Source organism: Pogona vitticeps, chromosome 1 (genome assembly GCF_051106095.1).
Source record: "Pogona vitticeps strain Pit_001003342236 chromosome 1, PviZW2.1, whole genome shotgun sequence".
Lineage (NCBI taxonomy): Eukaryota > Metazoa > Chordata > Lepidosauria > Squamata > Agamidae > Pogona > Pogona vitticeps.
In genome coordinates, this window is record NC_135783.1 from 234,752,818 (window position 1) to 234,772,675 (window position 19,858).

A 19,858-nucleotide genomic window follows, 5' to 3' on the forward strand; every position below is an offset into this window, starting at 1 on the left:
CATGCTCTGGTCCATGGGGTCACGAAGAGTCGGACACGACTATACGACTGAACAAACAAACAACAAACAAACATCCTTGGGGATGATGTTACGTGGTATCAATTGCCATTGGTAGTATTATTTTTAGGTCCCATATTTTCCGAAAGGCTGATGCCAATTAGCAGTAAAGACAAAAACTACATGAGCTATGGTGTCTACTATACTGAAAATATTTAAGCGAGTCTTGCTGAGTTCTCTGCTTCAGCACTCCAAACAACCTGACACTTGATCCACAGGTGACTTATGCTGTGCATATAGCCACTTGATAAGGTAGAAATCTGTATTGTCTTTCTAAGGGGTGACTATGGGTCTTGTTCTTGATCTTGAGTTCAAGGATGAACCACTCTATTTCTTTATTTATTATAGAAATTTTGATCCACCCTTTTGTTCCAACAATTTCTTAGGATGGTTCACAGAACATACTGTGTGACAGAACAGACCAATAACTTACTAAGTGATTGCAGGTATAACTGTGGTAAGCTAGGTCTGGTAAACAGTCTTCTTTATTGACCCAAAGATTCATGTGGGTAGTACTCTGAGAAACCGAGTATTGTAATTGTTACCTGTCCAATGGACACTGTAAAGTGACTACAGTGGTACCTCATTAGATGATGACCCCGCTGTACGATGAAACCACAGGACAATGATTTTTTGCGATCGTTATAACAATTCGCAAAATAGTCATTCCTATGGGGGAATTTCGCTGGATGCCGATTAAGTCCATGCTTCGCAGACTGGTTATTCGCACGACGACGATCTTTACAGCTGATCGTCGGGTTCCTAAAATGGCTGCCCTGTGTTTTCCGGTCCCATGCTTCATGGGGAAGCCATTTTAACAGCTGATCGGCGCTCGGAAAATGGCTTTCCTATGGGCAATCTTCGCTGGGCGACAAGGTAATTTCCCCATTGGAACACACTAAATGGGTTTCAATGCATTCCAATGTGGAAAGGCTTTTTGCATGACGACAATTTTGCTTAACAGCGATTTTCTTGGAATGGATTATCGTCGTCATGTGGGGCACCACTGTATAGGATTTCAGCTTGAATCTCCCTTTCCTTTCACAGCTTGAAGGGGAGGGTTTGGAATGAGTCTTCCCCTTTGGGCCTTTGTACTGATGGTACTTTTGACCAAACTTCGGGAGGGAGTGGAAGACAGGAAGGCCTGCCATGCTCTGGTCCATGGGGTCATGAAGAGTTGGACATAACTTAATGACTAAACAACAACAACTGATGGTACTACCATGAATGGCAAAATATGGAGGTCAGGAGAGCTTATGGTACCCTGTGTGAAGAAGGAGGAGGAAGCAGCAGAAGGATATAGGTTTGAAGAAACAGGGAAATAGTTAGGTTACTTACCTGTAACTTTGGTTCTTCTAGTGGTACTCTGTGAATTCACACAAATGGGTTATCCTGCACCTGTGCAGGAATGTCGGAAGATTCTAGAGCTTAAGAAAAAAAGTCATTTAGATCCCCCGCGAGGTATATAAGCCCCGCCTCCTCCATCTTCCTTTCAGTTCCCTAATCCACCGTTACCGTAAACTAGATAAGCGTGGTATCATAGAATGGTACCGTGACGGATAGAGGGGAGGAAGGGAGGGATGTGTGAATTCACAGAGTACCACTAGAAGAACCAAAGTTACAGGTAAGTAACCTAACTTTCTTCGTAGTGGTCTCTGTGAAAGCACACAAATGGGTGAATAGCAAGCTATACTCAATGGCAGGAGGGCCATCACAGTATCATAGATGACAGTATCGCCCGTCCAAACGCCGCATCATTTTTGGCTCTGACGTCCAGTCGATAGTGTCTGGCAAATGTCAGAGGGGTAGCCCAGACAGCTGCTTTGCAAATGTTCTGCAGTTTGACACCTTTAAATAAGGCTGTTGAGGTGGAAACCACTCTGGTGGAATGTGCCTTTAAGCCCTCTGGAAGGGGTTACTTGGCCAGCTGGTAAGCCAGGTAAATGAGCTGAACAATCCACCGTGATATTGATTGAGAAGAAGCAGGAGCACCTTTGCGTGGTCCGTGGTAACATAAGAAGAGACGCGGAGAGCGTCAGATGGACTTGGTGCAGTGTAGGTAGAAGGCAAGGGCCCGTCTAACATCAAGAGAATAAAGTTTAGGCTCCAGCGGTGTAGTTGGAGACGGGAAAAAGGTCGGGAGCACAATAGGCTGATTGACATAGAATTCTGACACCACCTTTGGTAGGAAGGAAATGTCCATGTATAAGGTAACGTTATCTGGGTACACTGCAGGTATGGAGGGTCCGACCTTAGGGCAGCAATCTCGCTTGCTCATCTGGCTGAAGTAATGGCTACTAGGAAAGCTGTCTTCAAGGAAAGAAGTTTTACAGAGCACGTAGCCAAATGGAGGTTTAGTAAGGGCCTCTAAGACCAGCGGAAGGGACCACTGGGGTGCAATGGTTTGGGAGGGTGGTTGTATGTTTTGGAGACCTTTTAAAAATCTTTTGAGTGTAGGGTCGGAAAAAAGCCTTGCAGAATATGAACGAGGAGGCTGGTGTGCTACAATCGCTGAAATGTAAACTTTAAGCGTGGAATGAGCAAGTCCCAAATTGAAGAGATGCAGCAGAAAGATAAGTACCGTGTGTAGAGAAGCTGGTACCGTGGTCATGCCCTTAGATTGGGCAAACTTGGTAAATGCTTTCCATTTACCTTCATATAAGCGTGAGGTAGAGGGCTTTCGTGCATGGTCTAGCACCTCGCGGAAGCGGGGATTATCCTCCACACCGTCAGGCGAAGGGACCGAACATCGGGATGGAGGAGAGCCACGTTGTTCTGTGACAGGAGGGACGGTATCTGAAGAAGGTGGTAAACTTCTTGTGCTATGTCTGATAGGTGAGCGAACCACGGTTGCCTCGGCCACCAAGGGGCGATGAGGATTGCATCTGTACCGTACCGCATTATCCTGGTCACAGTCCTGAGAAGCAGTGGTACTGGAGGAAACAGGTATGTTAGTTCCCCCGACCATGGTATGAGGAAGGCGTCTCCCAGGGAGGCTGCGTCCATGCCCACCCTGGAGCAGTATCGGATACTCTTGGTGTTGTGGTGGGACGCAAAAAGGTCCAGGGTGGGCTGTCCCCATCATGCACAGATATCGCGAAAGATCGTGTGGTTCAATGCCCACTTGTGCATCCTGGTAGGGAGCCTGCTCAGGTGGTCCGCCAGAAAATTGTCCTTGGAAGCGATGTGAATTGCCTGTGGGAAAACGTTGTGGGAGTGACACCATTTCCAAAACTTGATGGTCAGCTGGAGGAGACGCGGTGATCGCGTTCCACCTTGCCTGTTGATGTAGTGCATCACTGTGGTATTGTCCGTTACCAGTTGCACGGCATGGCCTTGGATGCAAGGGAGGAAGGATTGAAAAGCCTTCATGACGGCTAGCAGTTCTAGCTGGTTGAGGTGCAAGGTCCTTTGGGATGGGTCCAAAGACTGTGAGCACGGAGGTTCTGGCAATGCACGCCCCAACCTGAGGGGCTGGCGTCAGTAACGACCTGTAGGGACAGGTGAGGAGAGTGGAACGGTCTTCCCCGTGAGAGGTTGCTGGAGCTGGACCACCAGGCGAGGCACCGCGCAACCTGAGGAGGGATTCTCAACCTCTTGGACTGCGGGTCTGTCACGGTAGAATCTTCCGGACGTTCCTGCACAGGTGCAGGTTAACCCATTTGTGTGCATTCACAGAGACCACAGAGACCATTCGTGTGCATTTGCGAAGAACCAGGATGGATCTGGATAATAAACTCAGCAGATAAAAGCTGTAATAATAGTAACTGTAAATATATGGTCAATTATACTATCCTCCCAAAAGGTAATATATATGACTTCTCTACTTCCTCAGAATTGCTAGCCAAAAGCAGGCAAGTACAACTGGTAATTTATTTTGGTATGCATCTGATCAGTTGGCGAACTCATTATGTGTATTGTTCTGCCAAGCAGAGAGCAAAATGTTATCACATTTGCCTGCCTGATCTGGTCAAGCAGAATATTGATAAATACTCCCTTGCCACCTGGGCAGAAAGTTACACAGAACAGCTAACCAAGCAAATACATGCACAGTGTACTAAGATACCACTTGATCAATGGTTATCTGTGTTCACTCACTGAGACAGCAAGAAAGAGTGGGCGTAAAGCAAGCAGGAACTGCCTTTGAATTCTCATTAAATCTTCCAGGAGTAGGTATAATTAATGTGCTCACTTCAGGTGGGGGGAAATCACTCTGTGTCATAGCACCTATCTTGCATCTGGGAGCAATGCTGTCTCCAGGACTGTTCCCAGCCTGCAAATCTGATTCCCTAAGCTGTGAAGGGATTGATATGGCTCAGCCTAGAACAGACATGTCCCCATTCAACTGAGCAAAAGAACCACCTACCACAACCATCTTTGTTTTGTTTCAGTTACTTTATTCTAATCCTATTCATGACTGCTTCTAAGCATTAACCCAGGGAGATGAATATATGGTATCATCCATGTATTAATAACAGCACATTCCTTACTGCTAGACAATTTCATACAGCAATGCTACCTAGATATTAACCACCATGGGAGAGAATTTCAATCTATGAGAATGTCACAGGATAATTCTGTTGCTGAGGAGTAGCCAGCATCATCTTCTAAAATCTTCCTTTCAGCTCGAACCAAAACCTATACTCCCATTTGGAGTAACACCAATGCAGCACCTTCGAAAGACTTGAAACTTTGGCCTTCTATTTGTCTGGACTTCAGCTGCCTCTGCTTTAACACCTAGAATGCTAGAAGTCCTAGTAAGAATGGTCAAAGGTCAAAGAGACTGGGAGTTAAAGTTCAAAACATCTGGAAGGGCACAAGAGTTAAAGACATAAAGACCTTAACATTTACTCTAATGATGCATATATAGTATGTGCATGTCTGTGTGTCAGTGAATGAGAAATATCCACATTTCATGTATTTAATGAAAAGTAACAAGGATATAAGAACGCCAACAGTGATAATGTTATCATTCAGTCAGCCCTAAGGTATTAACTTGCACCAGACAATAAATGTAGTCTGAATGCATAAGCTCCTCAAACTTAACCAACCCATGCTCACCACTAGCTGCTGTTATGTTAGTTAGAGTTTGCATCTAAGCAGAATGGCAGAGCCATCAAGCTAGAGCATACGAACAAGGTGTACAGATATTACTGAAATAGTAGGCAAAGTATTTTTATTATGTAAGAGAACAGCAAAAGACTGCTGAGTAGCTATGATTCTGCACTGGCCGCCAATGCCAGCTGCTTCTGATGAAGAAACAGGAAAAACAAGTGTGAATAATAATGGAATAATGTGCTCATTAAACAGTTTTCTAACAACCCCTGTGGCTGGAAGTCAGCGATACACCCTAATTCAGGACCATTTATTGTAAACTGAACTGTTATTACTCTCCTAAAACTTGGTTTTTTCCCCCCTTTCAAACCCTTGGGTTTTATTCCCCAGCTGTGTCATTGACTCACTGTGGGGCCAGCAGCAAAACAGGGCTGATAAAAACTTCACTAGAGGTGCTTTGAAAATTAGCTAAAGCCTATAAGCTGCTCAAACATCTCCTGGTAGAAGGTTGTGTGGAAATACAGCATAATATTGTTCTCCCAGAGAATCTGACTAGTTATGGGAGAAGGCAATATAAAAGAATATAAAGGTGACTGCAGATGTGCTTCTGTCCCAGGTAGTCAAGTTTGAAATATGTGTTCTGATCTCTCTTCTTTTTGAATTCTTTCATGAAGTACAGTACTTTATCCACAACTGCAGTCTGTTTCTCTTGGGTAAGCTTCTGTCTTACATTTTATCATTTATTTATTGCCTTTATATCCTGCCACCCCACCCCACCCCTCCTCACTCCAGGAACTCAAGGTGATATACTGTACATCATGGTTCTCTTCTACCTTTGCGTTTTATCCCTTAACTTCAAAAATACAACTTTTTGGATTACAGCTCTCATAATCTCCCAGCCACACCAGGATGGGGGGTCTGGGACTTGTAGTCCAATATCCTAATGTCTAAGATCTATTTTGCCCTCACAACCACCTCACATAGTCTGTAATATCTCATGAAAATTTCAATACAGTATGTGTTGAGGCAAAGGCAACCCATGGTCTCTAAACAGGGAAAGACAGCAGAAACGGCTTAGCCAGAACTTGAGGATTGGTTAAGGAAAGGCTGTGTCTGCAGTCTTTGTGGTTTACGAGCTTGTGAGCAGTTGTACGATCCCAAAATATGTTTTCAAGTAAAGTAAGGCCGGTGTCCTTCTTGTGTCTTTTGAAAGCTACAAAGGAGGCTGTCAAATTGTTAAAGAGATAGCATGCCTTCTGGGTTACATCCCTGTGCAGGAACACCCTAAATTCACTACTGCTTGTAATACTGGAACGGCAAATCCAGAGAAGCAGAAAAACTGAACCTGGAGGGTTTTTAAATCAGCAGCTCATTAATTTTGCAGGTCCTGAGCTGCAAAGTGCTAAGAGCCTTGGAAGCCACTTCATGGCTTGCTTGTCATGCCAAGATATATATCTAACCACTCCTGCAATCTGAAAGTTATTAAAGAACAATAAGGCCACAAGTCTTGACTGCACCACCGTCATCCCTGTTAGGCTCTACTCCTCTGCTGCTTCCCAACAGGAAGTACTTAATAGGAATAATAATATCCTGAAAGAGTAACCCAGGGCAGTGTAATTAAAAAAGCTTTTTCCTCCTCCCTCACACTTTGAAGGAGAGGAGAGGGGAAAATTGAGGGGGGGGGGGACAGGATTAAAATCAGACAGGAAATTCCACTAGAACAGTTGGCTTGTGTCCTAATAATACAGGGCTCTGCCAATTCCTCCAGAAAGAGGAATTGGCAGGAAGAAGTAGTTGGGGGGGGGGTTTGGAGAGTGAGGGAGGCCCTCTAGACTAACTCAGGTCTGGAAACATATTGTGGGCTTGACTGCTGTGGTAATTCTAAAGGAAGAGAGGCAGCACAATCAAATAAAAGGAAGTTTGCTTTTACTGGGAAGTCACTGTTATATAATGTCACCATTGTATGAAGAGAAGTTGCTGCCGTTTTGTGGAGAAAGCTGGTGTACAAGGCTATTGAACTTAAAGAGGCAGATGGAATCTCGGGCTCTATTCTTCCAGCAGCTGCTTTGAAATAATAAGAAAGAAGTTCCAACTGGCTAGCAAAGCTCCTGGAGTGAAATAAGGTAGAAGAGGAGATCAAAAGGGAAAGCAGGTGGCTGCCCAAAACATTTGAGGGAGGTTTAAGAGCAGACCGGATAATGATGGGAGTGGGTCACACCGCTTAAATAGCTTACAACAAAAATACTAAAAGAAAGAGGCTGATCTCAAAGGGAAAAATCTATACCTTCTTTTTCTAGCTGGATTTGTAGAATCATGTAATAAAGACTTACTACGGCCAATATACCGTATTACTGTTATGGATGGGAAACACCGGCATCTTAATGTTTTTTTCCTTTAAAGAAGTCCTTGCTGGTTTTCAGTTACTTTGTCCAATTGTTGTGGATGGGAAGGGTTCCGTTTGATGATTTGCACAAATATGCCCATGCACCACTTCTAGACTTTAGACTCACCAAACCCTGGAGAATTTCCACTTTCGGAATACAGTACACTAGAAATGTAAGGACAGATCCTGAAACTGAGGCTCCAATACTTTGGCCATCTCATGAGAAGAGAAGACTCCCTGGAAAAGACCCTGAAGTTGGGAAAGTGTGAAGGCAAGAGGAGAAGAGGATGACAGAAGATGAGATGGTTGGACAGTGTCATCGAAGCTACCAACATGAATTTGACCAAACTCCAAGAGGCAGTGGAAGACAGGAGGGCCTGGCGTGCTCTGGTCCATGGGGTCATGAAGAGTCGGACATGACTAAACGACTAAACAACAACACCAGAATCATAGAATAATGGAGTTGGAAGGGGCTACAAGGCCACCGAGTCCAACCCCCTTGGTCAGGGCAGCAATACAAATCAAAGCAGACTTCATAGACGGTTGTCCAGTTTTCTCTTGAATGCCTCCAGTGTTGGAGAACCCCAAGTACTGTGTTGGACTCTAGTTCAAAAATGTAACTTTCTAAACCCTGCAAAGGAGACAGTTCTGAGCTCGATAGACCAGTTCTCTAACTCTTTTAAAGTCAGCTTTATGTGTTCAAGACACATACATAATGAGGTACTTCTATGAATATTTTTCCTAAAGCATTAGTCAAACATCTAAACCCTCAGAAGTCACAAGGCTGATTTAAGTTACTATGAAGCCACCAGATCCACAAACTGTGGCAGCAGTGGCAGTGTTAAACCACTACCGATTAAAGGCTTCCTTTGGCAGTTTCGGGGTACATGCAACTTTATTGCATTGTTTAGGAGTCACATGAATCGTGGAAGTGCCTTTAAGCAGTGCTAAGGACGTAGTCCCCTGTGTGTATGTGGTGAGGTGCAACAGGCTTTCAACCAAGATTATTTTTGAAGTCACAGTTTCATGGTAGAAATTAGCTTGTGTTAACAGGTTCCACATCAGGAGTACACATTTCTTGTATGAGGCAACTGTGACAGATTTTTTTTTTGTTAGTGGTGCCAGTGGGGGGGGGGGAATCTCACCAGAATTTAACTCTGGGAAAGGGTCCTGGGATTTCATGCCCAAGTGCTCTTCATGGTAGAAAGATGCATTCCTGGAATCCATTTGCAATATGAGCTGCATGAACGATTCAAAGCAGAGGCTCACCCTTGTCTGCATCTTACGAGGAGCCTCTTCTGACAGGCTGTGCCACAATCCCCCTCTTATTCTTCCTCTGGTGTGACTAGCATTGAAATCAATGATCTGCTTATTAAAGGATCTAGCATGACTTTTACAGTGGAGAAACATCAGTCGCCAAAGAACACATTCTCGCAAAGATGTCCTAGAGCCAAGTACAACTTTGGGAATAAAGGTGTGTAGAAATTTCACTCATTACCATGACTGGCTCACCCACTTTGAGGGCAAGATTTCAAACCTTCTTTGCAAAATCTAGTTTTGGCCAGTAGAAGACATTTGTCAGTGTGTCTTTGGCAGAGAAAAGAATCCGAATGGCTTTGCAGGGCCATCGGTAACACAGACAAAATGTACATAGGTTGCTAGATAAGAAACTGTAATGGAGTGGAATCCCAACAGATGGAGTGGAGCCTCATCAATTAGGTTCTACAGCTTGTCACTGGAGCTATTTCCCATGGAAAAGTAAGAGTCAGGGATGGCTCATGGTATTTTGCTGCCTGATGTGAAGGACAAAATGTCCCTCCCCCTCCTCGACCCTGCTAATTCTACGCAGATAAGTGGATGAGAGTGATAACTGGATCTTGCTTCAACACTTCTGATGAAATAAGTGTTCTCCACAACATGTGAGGATAGCAATCTAGTTTAGGGGGTGAAAAATAGGTTGCACAGCACCCAAAGAAATGTACCCCAGGGCTTGGCTGCTGGCCTGCCATTCTCAGCATCTGGTGACTCAAGTGGATGCTGCCTTCTGCATAGATATGAGGCTGGACATGAAAGATTCATATACAAACTTTTGCAGCTAAGCATCCTCTTACTACACTGTGGATCCAGGCATCTATAATATGAAGTTCTAAGAGAAATGGCTGGAACATAGATGGAGAAAAGTTTGGATTAAATAACTGAGTAAGAGCTTGTTTAAAAGTCTGTGAAACCACTTTCTACTCCCAACTACAGCAGAGCCATGAATAAACAGGATTTACTAAAGTATTGATTCACCATAGAGTGATTTATTCAGTGGGTTCAATGGGATCCAGTACTCTAGATGTGATCCACAATCAGACTGAAACTTGTGTTCTAGCAGTCAAGCAACTTTTATCCTCTGCCATTATATATGTTAGAGATATCCTTCCCCCCCACCCCAACCTGGTCCATGCCTGAATAAGAGCTCACAGATTAGTGCTCACCTTGCCCTGTGCCTCTTTGAAGACATTACAGCCCAATCCTTGTCCAGGTTTGTGATATTATTGTGCATTTCAAGTTTTACGGGGACTAAATAGTGCAGCAAATACAAAAGGGCTTCTTGTTCCCCCGTGATATTCTTGTAGACAATATGGTAAAATGTGGGCTAGATGAAGCTATTGCTACACAATTTTATGGCTGGTTGAGGGCCTATAGTCAAAGAGTACTCTCCAATGCTTTCTCATCATCCTGGAGAGAAATGACAAGTGGGGTGCCACAAGGTTCTGTCTTGGACTAGGTGTTGTTCAGCATTTCATGATTTGGACAAAAGAGTAGGATCATCAGATTTGCAGAAGACATAAAACTGGGAGGGATATTTAATCCTCCAGAACACAGAATCATGATTCAAGATGACCCTAACAGATTGGAGAATGGAGCCAAAACAAACAAAATGAGTTTCAACACAGATAAATGTAAAATTCTGTATTTAGCCAGGAAAAAGCAGATGAGCAAATACAGGATGTGGGGGTGCCCCGCCTTCCCCAGCCAGTCCATGGGGTGAAAAAAGTTTGAGGATTCCTGACCTAGACAGCATCTTAAATAGCAGAAACATTACCTTGCTGACAAAGGTCCACATAGTCAAAGCTATGGTTTTTCCAGTAGCAACGTATGGAAGTGAGAGCTGGGCCATAAAGAAGGCTGACTGCCAAAGAATTGATGCTTTTGAATTGTGGTGCTAGAGGAGACTCTTGAGAGTCCCCTGGACTGCAAGGAGATCAAACCTATCTGTTCTGAAGGAAATCAACCCTGAATGCTCACTCGAAGGACAGATCCTGAAGCTGAGGATCAAATACTTCTGATGAGAAGAGAAGACTTCTTGGAAAAGACCCTGATGTTGGGAAGGTGTGAAGGCAAGAGGAGAAGGGGACGACCGAGGATGAGATGGATGGACTGTGTCATTGAAGCTACCAACATGACTTTGGCCCAACTCCGGGAGGCAGTGGAAGACAGGAGGGCCTGGCGTGCTCCGGTCCATGGGGTCATAAAGAATCAGACACGACTTAACCACTAAACAACAACAACAACAGACCATATGAACCGCAGTGTCTTTCAAGTCTGTGTTTTTGTCTGGAGATGCTGTGAGAGATCCAGAACTTACTTCTGATTTCAGAAAACCATTTCAGACTCTTGACAGCTTTTGAAATTTCACCAAACATTTAAACATTTTGAAATGTTGTTTCCTAGGCAGTTTTTTGTGGGGATTTTGTGTGTGTGTGTGTGTTTTAAGAAAAACAATGCAACAATGAATTTCAGGGGACCTCATATTGACTCTATAAGGTCCTTGACAGAATTATGAACATATGTGACACATTCCTCCTCATGCTCCTTGGTTTTTCTTGGGCATAAGTCCTGGATATAAAATGCTCAGTGTCAAAGTCATTTGTGGTAATTTCTGTACAATAATTATCCAGCACTTCAAATAGTTGTCATTTTGAATGAAAATAACCAGTCAGCATGTCAATTCTCCAATTCTGGGAGTCACAGTCAAAAAGTAACTTTTTAAAGCTCCGCATTGGGTACTGTCAAAGCTAAGGTGTTATAGCTCTTTTAAGCTAAGACGTCACTCCAGTGTTTGATGAGAACTGAAAACAATCTGAAGTGAAATAAAATATAGAGATCCCTTGGAATGGATTACTATAAAGTATTCTTTGATCAATAACTTTTCTGGAAGCTTACAAGGCACCGTCTTGAATATGTGTGTACATAAACATGTGTACATATATACACATTTGTGTGTTTGTGTCTGTGTGTGTGTGTGTACACATATACAAACACACATTTCATATGCTTATTGACTGATATATGCATATAAATCTGTATATCTTTACAAGGATTTATATATCATTTTTCTTTTTTTCTCTTTAAGCATTGCAACTACAAACTCAGCTTCACTATACTGTATTTGACAAACTTTGCTGTTCTTATACTACTACTTTATTAATTGATTATAAATATGGTGTTTTGGCTTCTTGAATTAAAAGTCACTCTGTTGAGTTCCTTGTTCTTCAGATTTATGAAGGCTTCTCACTCATTACCACAAGTGAATCTATGAAGGCATTCACACACTTTAGGTCAATGGTACAACTTCAAGCAAGGTAAAATTTCAAGTCTGTTTTCTCTTTTTCTCTCTCTCTCATTCCCCCCCTCGCAACTAAAGAAAACATGAAAGGTTTCTTCTGTAAAACGAAGTATGAAGGCCAATGTCTATAGCAGAAACTTTGATTTCAGTTTGTTTTGGTATCTTTACTAGACCTGGGCTATATATTATAGACATAAAGAAAAACAAAACAAACTTATTTGCTGTGCTTTAGCCTGGGGGAATACTTTTCAAGCTGAATATATCATAGAAAATGTGCCTTCCAGAGTAGTATACTGGTTAGAGTGGTGGACTAGGTCGGGAGAAAACTATCTTCATATCTTCTGATCTGATATGAAGCTCACTGTGTAATCCTGAGCCTGTCATTCTTTTTCAGCTTCACGTACCTCACAGGGTTTTTGCATGGATAAAAATGGACGAGGAGGATCCTGTATACCTGCTTGCGCTTCTTGGAGGAAATTCCTGTTTTTCAGAACCAAAAGTAGACTTCTGGGCATTTCTGGTGGCTTTCATGGATGATCCTGTGACCAGAAAACTGGCCCGGGGCCCATCAAGGTTGCTCATCACTAACTTATGGGTAGATATAATTTAGGTTGATAACTAATTTCCCCAATTTACCACACCGTCTTCCTGTATGTATTGCTGTACAATAGTGCTCATGAAATTGTCTGGCAGAATGCCACAAAGAGAAATCATTTCATGTTATTGAAACTACATCATAAAGACCATATTGTCCCTCACCACCATGATACCCAGAAGGCATAAGCATGCAATAAGAATGGGAGAGGTGGCCATTTTATAACAATTCCAAGACAGTTCGGCATGGTCTTGGAATAGCAGAGCAAAGGGAGTTATCAGCTGTACCCAGCTGTGGTTCTGGTGCTAGCTAATAACCTCCATGTATCATCCTGCCTTGGTACGTAAATGTTCTGACTGGTATTAAAAATGGGCCTGGTGCATTTTACAGCACATCCTCCTTGCTGCTCATGCAAAGTGCGGGTTGTTAGCATGCTGCCTGTGCAATTAGGGTGCTTAAGACTGTGAGGGGTCCTCAGAAGGTCCCGAAGAGTGATTGCAGTTCAGAATAATCACCCACCTGGTTGGGCGTTGATTAATGGCCTGCTTGGCTAATAGCCGTGCTTAACACAGGAGTTTGCTGAGATTAAGTAATTGCCTTAAAGAACAACCCAAAAAAAGTTTATTATCTTTAAGTCTTTTACTGATGAATGAATGGGTGCCTGAGAAATCTTGTCATAGATCATCTGAGATCTCCCTCCCATCATGCAGGCTCACGTTTGAAAACAAAAATGATTGCAATATTACTGTTTTTTTAACACTGTGGTTTACATTCATTATCAAGGTTAATTATGAAGAGAGATGTATGACTACTGAACACTAAATAGTAGAAGAAAACATTGTGGTGTTTACTAAAATGCCATACACTTGGCAAAAATATTATCACCACTTGAGGGGATCTTTTAATGATTCATTGTTGATAGGCAAGTGGCATATTCGGCAAAATCAATTTTCTAAAATCCTTTCCTATCAATATTATTATCAAATTACAGTTAAGAAAATATTTTGAACATTTCCATACATTAACATTGATACCTACAGAGAGAAAAGCTTGTAGAGAAGTAGCACATCAAAGTAGCCTAAAACCAGTCCTCATGATGTGTGAGTTTTCTTGATGCAAGAAGTTTCTAGTGAAGTTTACTAAGAAGACAGAACCATAATCTCATCCAGGAAAGACTCAGCTGTGTGATTTAGCCAAGTTGGTAGGACAGGCTTGAGTGAATAAAATGTTTTGGTTGAAAGGAATTGTGTTTGAGATGATGTAGGGTGCTATTTTATCTATGAGGTCTGAACGGTGTTAGAAGAATTACCTATTCTAGTCACCACTTTGTAATGATGTTGAGTGTGTGATTCATTCTTAGTCTTTTTTACAACTGAGCCCACAGCTCAAACAGCCACCTCTTTCTGCAAGAGACACCTCTGCCTGTCTTGACTGTCCTTTGCTGATTCTTCCTCTACAAAGACAGACAGGTAGAGAAACTCATCTGGAAGTTTTCACAGGATTCCACTTGCTTCCTCCGAAATGGGAAACTTGAACAACACTTCTAAAAACAGAGGACTAGGCAGGATGTTGGAATCCACATAAAACTCATTGAATATCCGATAAATCCAGGTAAAACCCAACTAATTATCTAACACAACAGCTGCAAATCATTACTTAGGTCACTGTGGATACTTGTAACTTGGTGCTGGTTTATTTATTTTGCCAAGTCCTACATTCATATGCATCAGACACAGGCTTAGGATCTTCTTTGAAGGGACAAATAATGCTTACACTGCATGGAGACTTCTGCCTATCAGCTCTGCAACTGTCCCTAAAACAGCTTAGATCCTAAAATGTTCCGAAGCTGGCCTAATAGAAGCGGGAATATGTCTGTTTGCTTGGATATGCAGTAATATTCCTGCTAGGTATGGGCACTTTACATTTTTATAAGAATAGCAATTGTATTTCATGACAATGACTTTACTTCTAAATAAACAGGAGAAACCAGCAGGAGAATCTGGGAACCCTACACACTAAAACTGGACTACAAGCAACCGTTATAGCTTCCTCAATGCAATCTCAAGGCAAGCAGGGTACTCCATGCTGATTTACGCCAAACTTTGATTCTAATACGGTAATGCAAATTCAGTTTATTGTGTTCTGAATCACCAGACTCCATAACACATGCTCATACATTTCCTTTTGGTTAAGCATGTATGTGCAATGTGGAAGAAGAATCTGCATGCTAAACTATTAAGTGAAAGGAGACATAGGATAGAGCTTGGAAAATTTATTTAAAAAATTGTTTGGCTACATAACGTTTTGTGAGTAACATGTTACTACTAACACTATAATTATTAAAACTGAGTTTTTACACTACTTGTTTCCTTGCGTATTGCTCTTTTCTTATTTTTTGGGGGGAGGGGACAGCTAAAAGACTGAAATTATACTATTTGTAAAAAAAAAACCCTACACAATGCTCCAAGAAAGCCTTTTTTTGTCAAAAAAAAAAAGTCATGAGCAAAAGTTAAGAATTTTAAAATCCTTACAGGTTTGTTACCCTCAAATGGTATAGGTATACAGTAGTTGGCAGTCAGTGGTAACTCATTCCCTGAGATTTGGGACCAAAAGCTAAGACCAAGGAGTGGGTCCATGTGATGTCACAGATGCACAGCAGGCAAAAGTAGGGAGCTTCCAGAACTGCTTCTGGGCCAATCGGTTGTAGAAATAGGCATGAGGGGAATCCGGGTAAATGGACCCAAAATACAGAGAAAATTGAACCATCAGCCATCTAACACAGCAGCCAAGAACTGGGGAGAGGGAACACATTTTTCCCCCTGCAGCTGCTACTGCTATAGTTGCCACTATTCTCCTAGGGTTCACATTCCATGCCATTGTTGCCAGAGCTTGTGCAACAAGAAAGTTTCAAGAATCACAATGCTGATGATGCTCCTCTCCCTGCCTTGTCCCAGATGGCAGGATAAGCCCCTCCTCTTACTTCTGGCTTTTTAGTGCACCAAAATTTGGCAAGTGCAATAGACATACAAACACTCTATTAATTGCCTCTTACCTCTGTAGATTCAAAGATGGAAAAATGCTAATCCAACTGAAGCCTGTGACAAACCCAGACCTACTGGGATCTGCCACACGTTAACTAAGCTGCCACCAACCATTCCCTATAAGAAGTCACACAGACCAGGGATGGATTTTCAACAAAATAAAAGAATAAGGTTTATTTAGAACAACACACAGGGAAAATAAAATGATCAGGTGAATAAGATATAGTAACGTGGCTTAGTCTCATTCATACATGCACACAGTTTGGTTCACACAGAACACTTAACTTGAAGCACAGACCCTGAACCTATCAGTTCTGGCTAACCATACAGACACCTGAACCTATCAGGTTGGTACTGACTGACACACAGTAGTACCCTGTCTGACACACAGACTCCCACACCAGCTTCTTCTTCCCAGCTGCTGCTTCGTCTTCTCAACTTCTCCACACACGCTCCACACATATATACAGTACAGCCCCTCCTCCTGATGTCCCGCCTTCCACTCCCCATAGGATGGAACTTTCCCTCCAAACCCATGACAGACAGGTAACATCAGTGCTGTATGTAACACCTCCCCTCTTTATAAGTTGTTTTGTAGGGGGAAAGCTAAGGTGCTTTTTCCCAAAAAACAACCTGGATAAAACACACAACAACAGTTATACATACAATATCATACTTACTTATACTTACATTCTAAGTTAACCATATCAATTAGGCATTTAAACATTTACCATATACATTACATCAAGTTACCTTTATTCATACAAACCAAATTCAAAAAAACCAGGTACATTTAACCTTTGGTCACCAACATATATACATAGTCCATGTTTCTTTCGCCGTCTTCATTCTTCAGGTCTTCTTGACAAGGCGTCAGCAACACAGTTCACTGACCCTCTGACCACCTTCACTTCAAAGTCATAGTCTTGCAGGTTTAAAGCCCACCTCATAAGTTTGCTATTGTGGGTTTTCATTGTCTTTAACCATTGCAGTGGTGAATGGTCAGTGCACAGAGTAAAATGTCTTCCCCAGATGTAAGGCTTGGCCTTCTGGATCGCGTAGACTATGGCCAGACACTCCTTCTCCACGGTTGCCAAATGTCTCTCACCTTTCTGGAGTTTCCTACTCAGGTAGGACACTGGATGCTGGTCACCATTCTCATCCTCCTGGCAAAGAACTGCTCCTACCCCGCTGTTAGACGCATCGGTGTAGATGATGAACTCCCGGTCGAAGTCTGGAGCACGCAGCACTGGATAGTTGATGAGCGCCTGCTTCAACCTCTGGAACGCCTCCTCACAGTCGCTGGTCCACGGGATGCGGTCATCAGCCTTCTTCCTCGTCAGATCGGTCAGCGGAGCCGCAATCTCGCTAAACCTCGGGATGAACTTTCTGTAGTAGCCCACCAACCCAATAAATGATTTGACTTTTTTCTTGGTGTTGGGTCTGGGCCAATCACGAACTGCTTCTATCTTGGCCTCTAGGGGTTTTATCACTCCTCCCCCTACTATGTGACCCAAGCATTCCATTTCTGGGCTACCCAGCTGCAGTTTGCCCTCTTTGCAGAGCCTAGGCCAAAGCACTTCCTCCCCTGGATTAAAGCGCCTCTCCCTGCCTTCCTGGTCATCCCAAGCTTTCTTTCTGACCTTTTGAGCTTGCAGGGTCTCTGCTGCCAGTTCTAGGTTTCTCTTTAGGTCATTCATCAAGGTGTCTATGTATGTCACAACATCTTGTGGGTCATCCTGGGTGATCTGCTCCCAATTTTGTTTGATCAAATCAAGGGGCCCTTTCACCCTTCTCCCAAATAAAAGTTCAAACGGACTGAACCCGGTACTGGCTTGTGGCACTGATCGATAAGCAAACAAAAGGGATTGCAGCTTCTGGTCCCAATTGTCTGGATTCTCTGCCAAGTAAGCCCTAATCATGCGCATTAGAGTCCCATTGAACTTCTCAGTTAACCCATTACTTTCAGGGTGATAGGCAGTGGTTTCCTTGTGCTTAATTCCACAGATTTGCCATAACCGTTTCATGAGCTTCGATGTGAACGATGCGCCCAAATCTGTGATTATTTCTGAGGCAAATCCCATCCTGGACATATACCCCACCAAGGCATCTGCCACCGTGTTAGTTTCAATGTTAGTCAAGGGAATGGCTTCAGGGTACCTCGTGGCATGGTCCACAATGGTGAGAATGAACCTGTTCCCCCTCTTTGTGGCCTTGGGCAAAGGTCCCACAATATCCACCCCTATGCATTTGAACGGAGTGTCAATCACAGGCAAAGGGCACAACTTTGCTTTGGTCCTGTCACGATTATTCCCCTGCCGCTGACACACATCACATTTTTTACAGAACTCCCTGATCTGCTTCCCTATGTCAGGCCAGTAAAAATTCTGTGTGATTCTCTGCTGTGTTTTGTTCACCCCTAAGTGCGCAGCAAACATGTCAGAGTGCCCCCTTTGTAAGATCATGGGGCGATACTTTTCAGGTACCACTAGCTGACTTCGGATCCCATCTCCCCCTTTTGAGATATTCCTCAGGGTCTCTCTATACAAAATCCCCTTTTTCTCTAGAAATCTCACTGGGGTTTCAGGTGTTAGCTGGGCGTCAGTCACCTGTTCAAAACACTTTTGGAGAGTGGCGTCTGCCTTTTGCTCTTGGCCAAATCGGCTGTCTGTGGTTAAGGTTTCCACCACAGCTTCGGAACTCCCCTCTGCTTCCGTCTCTGGCTCATCATTACCCCCCTGAACTGTCCCCGTGGTGGCTTGTGAACGTGTAATCACTAGCACCCGTTTCACATGTTCAGCCAGGTCATTTCCCACGAGCACGGCTGCTGGCAGAGTCGATGAAATCGCTAGCCGCCAAACTCCCCTCCAGCCTTGAAAGTTCACAGGTACCTCTGCTACTGGCAGTGAGATCACCTGCCCCTCAATCCCTGCCACCTTCATGCTCTCATTTGGGATTACATATTCCCTAGGAATAATATCTGGATGGCACAGGGTCACCTGAGAACAAGTGTCCCGCAGCCCCCGATACTGATGGCCAAGTATTCCTACGTCCACCCCTGCTGTTTCAAACAACTGAGAATCTGTTCTCACGAGCAAGCATCGCTTGACCTCCACAAGAGGACCATTTTCCTCAGCCTGATCAGCAGATGTAACTGTTCCAGATTGAGTAGCCATGGCAACAGGCTCCCTCAGTGACAATGAGCCTTGCTCTTTCTGGACACAGAACACAGCTTTTGGCTTGGTTCCACTCGAATCCTGAGGCACAATTCCTTTTAGTTGCTTTAATTTCTCACACTCTGAGATTAGATGGCCCTTTCCCTGACAGAAATAACATTTTCTGCTGTACTTGGAGTCTTTCTCCTCTGATTTTGGTTTTCCCTCCAAAATCTGGTTCCTGGACTGGCTCTGCCCAGAAGTTTTATCACCAGAATGGCCGCCCATTTTTGGCGGGCCCTGAACTAACCCTTTGGAGTACTTAGGGTCCCATGTTTCCCTCATGTTTTCTTCAGAATAATTCAGGTTTTGACGTTGTGCCTTAACCTGTGTGCCTTCTTTTGGTTTCTTTTCTAGCTCCTTTTGCTTAGCCTCAAACTCAGCCCTGATCTGTAAACTTTCTTCCTCAGCCCTAGCTTTTATCTCTTTTACTTTTTCTTCAGTCTTATCTCTGATTTCTTTTAACTTAATGTCTTTTTGCTGATTATATTTTTCAAAATCTTGCTCACTTTGTCTGACCTGAGCCTCATACTTTTCTCTTTCCGAAATTTCTTCAGCTGATAAATTGTTATTTTTCTTATTTAGGAATGTTAATTTTAATTGTGCCATTCTCATTCTGTGTTCCAGTTCCATCTCTTTCATCCTCATGGCCATTCCCCTTTTCTTGGCATCTGCCTCTGCCTGACTGATTTCAGATCTTTCTCTTAAGTCTAATTCCCTCATCCTCAGTTCATGCTGTTGGGCTAGGAGCATTTTTCTGAGTTCTGGGTTCTGCTCTCCTGTGCTGTCACCCTGCACTGAGCCAAATTCATCCTCAGAACCTTGGTCAACCTGGGGGTCTTTCACTTCACCCATTTCTGCCATTTGGCTTCGAGTCAAGGGCATAATCCCCCCCCC

General features: G+C 43.3%; 1 protein-coding gene and 1 long non-coding RNA gene across 3 annotated transcripts in view; both read right to left on the reverse strand.

The window, feature by feature from the left end:
• GLI2 (GLI family zinc finger 2) overlaps positions 1-19,858 on the reverse strand; it is a 284,491-nt gene that overhangs the window by 102,431 nt on the left and 162,202 nt on the right. The gene's annotated exons all lie outside the window — the stretch shown is intronic.
• Positions 15,890-19,858, reverse strand: part of LOC144583649 (uncharacterized) — a 41,021-nt gene continuing 37,052 nt past the window's right edge. Inside the window, exon 2 of the long non-coding RNA XR_013537559.1 lies at positions 15,890-16,317. This is a non-coding gene — a long non-coding RNA (uncharacterized LOC144583649). The remainder of the gene's footprint in view (positions 16,318-19,858) is intronic.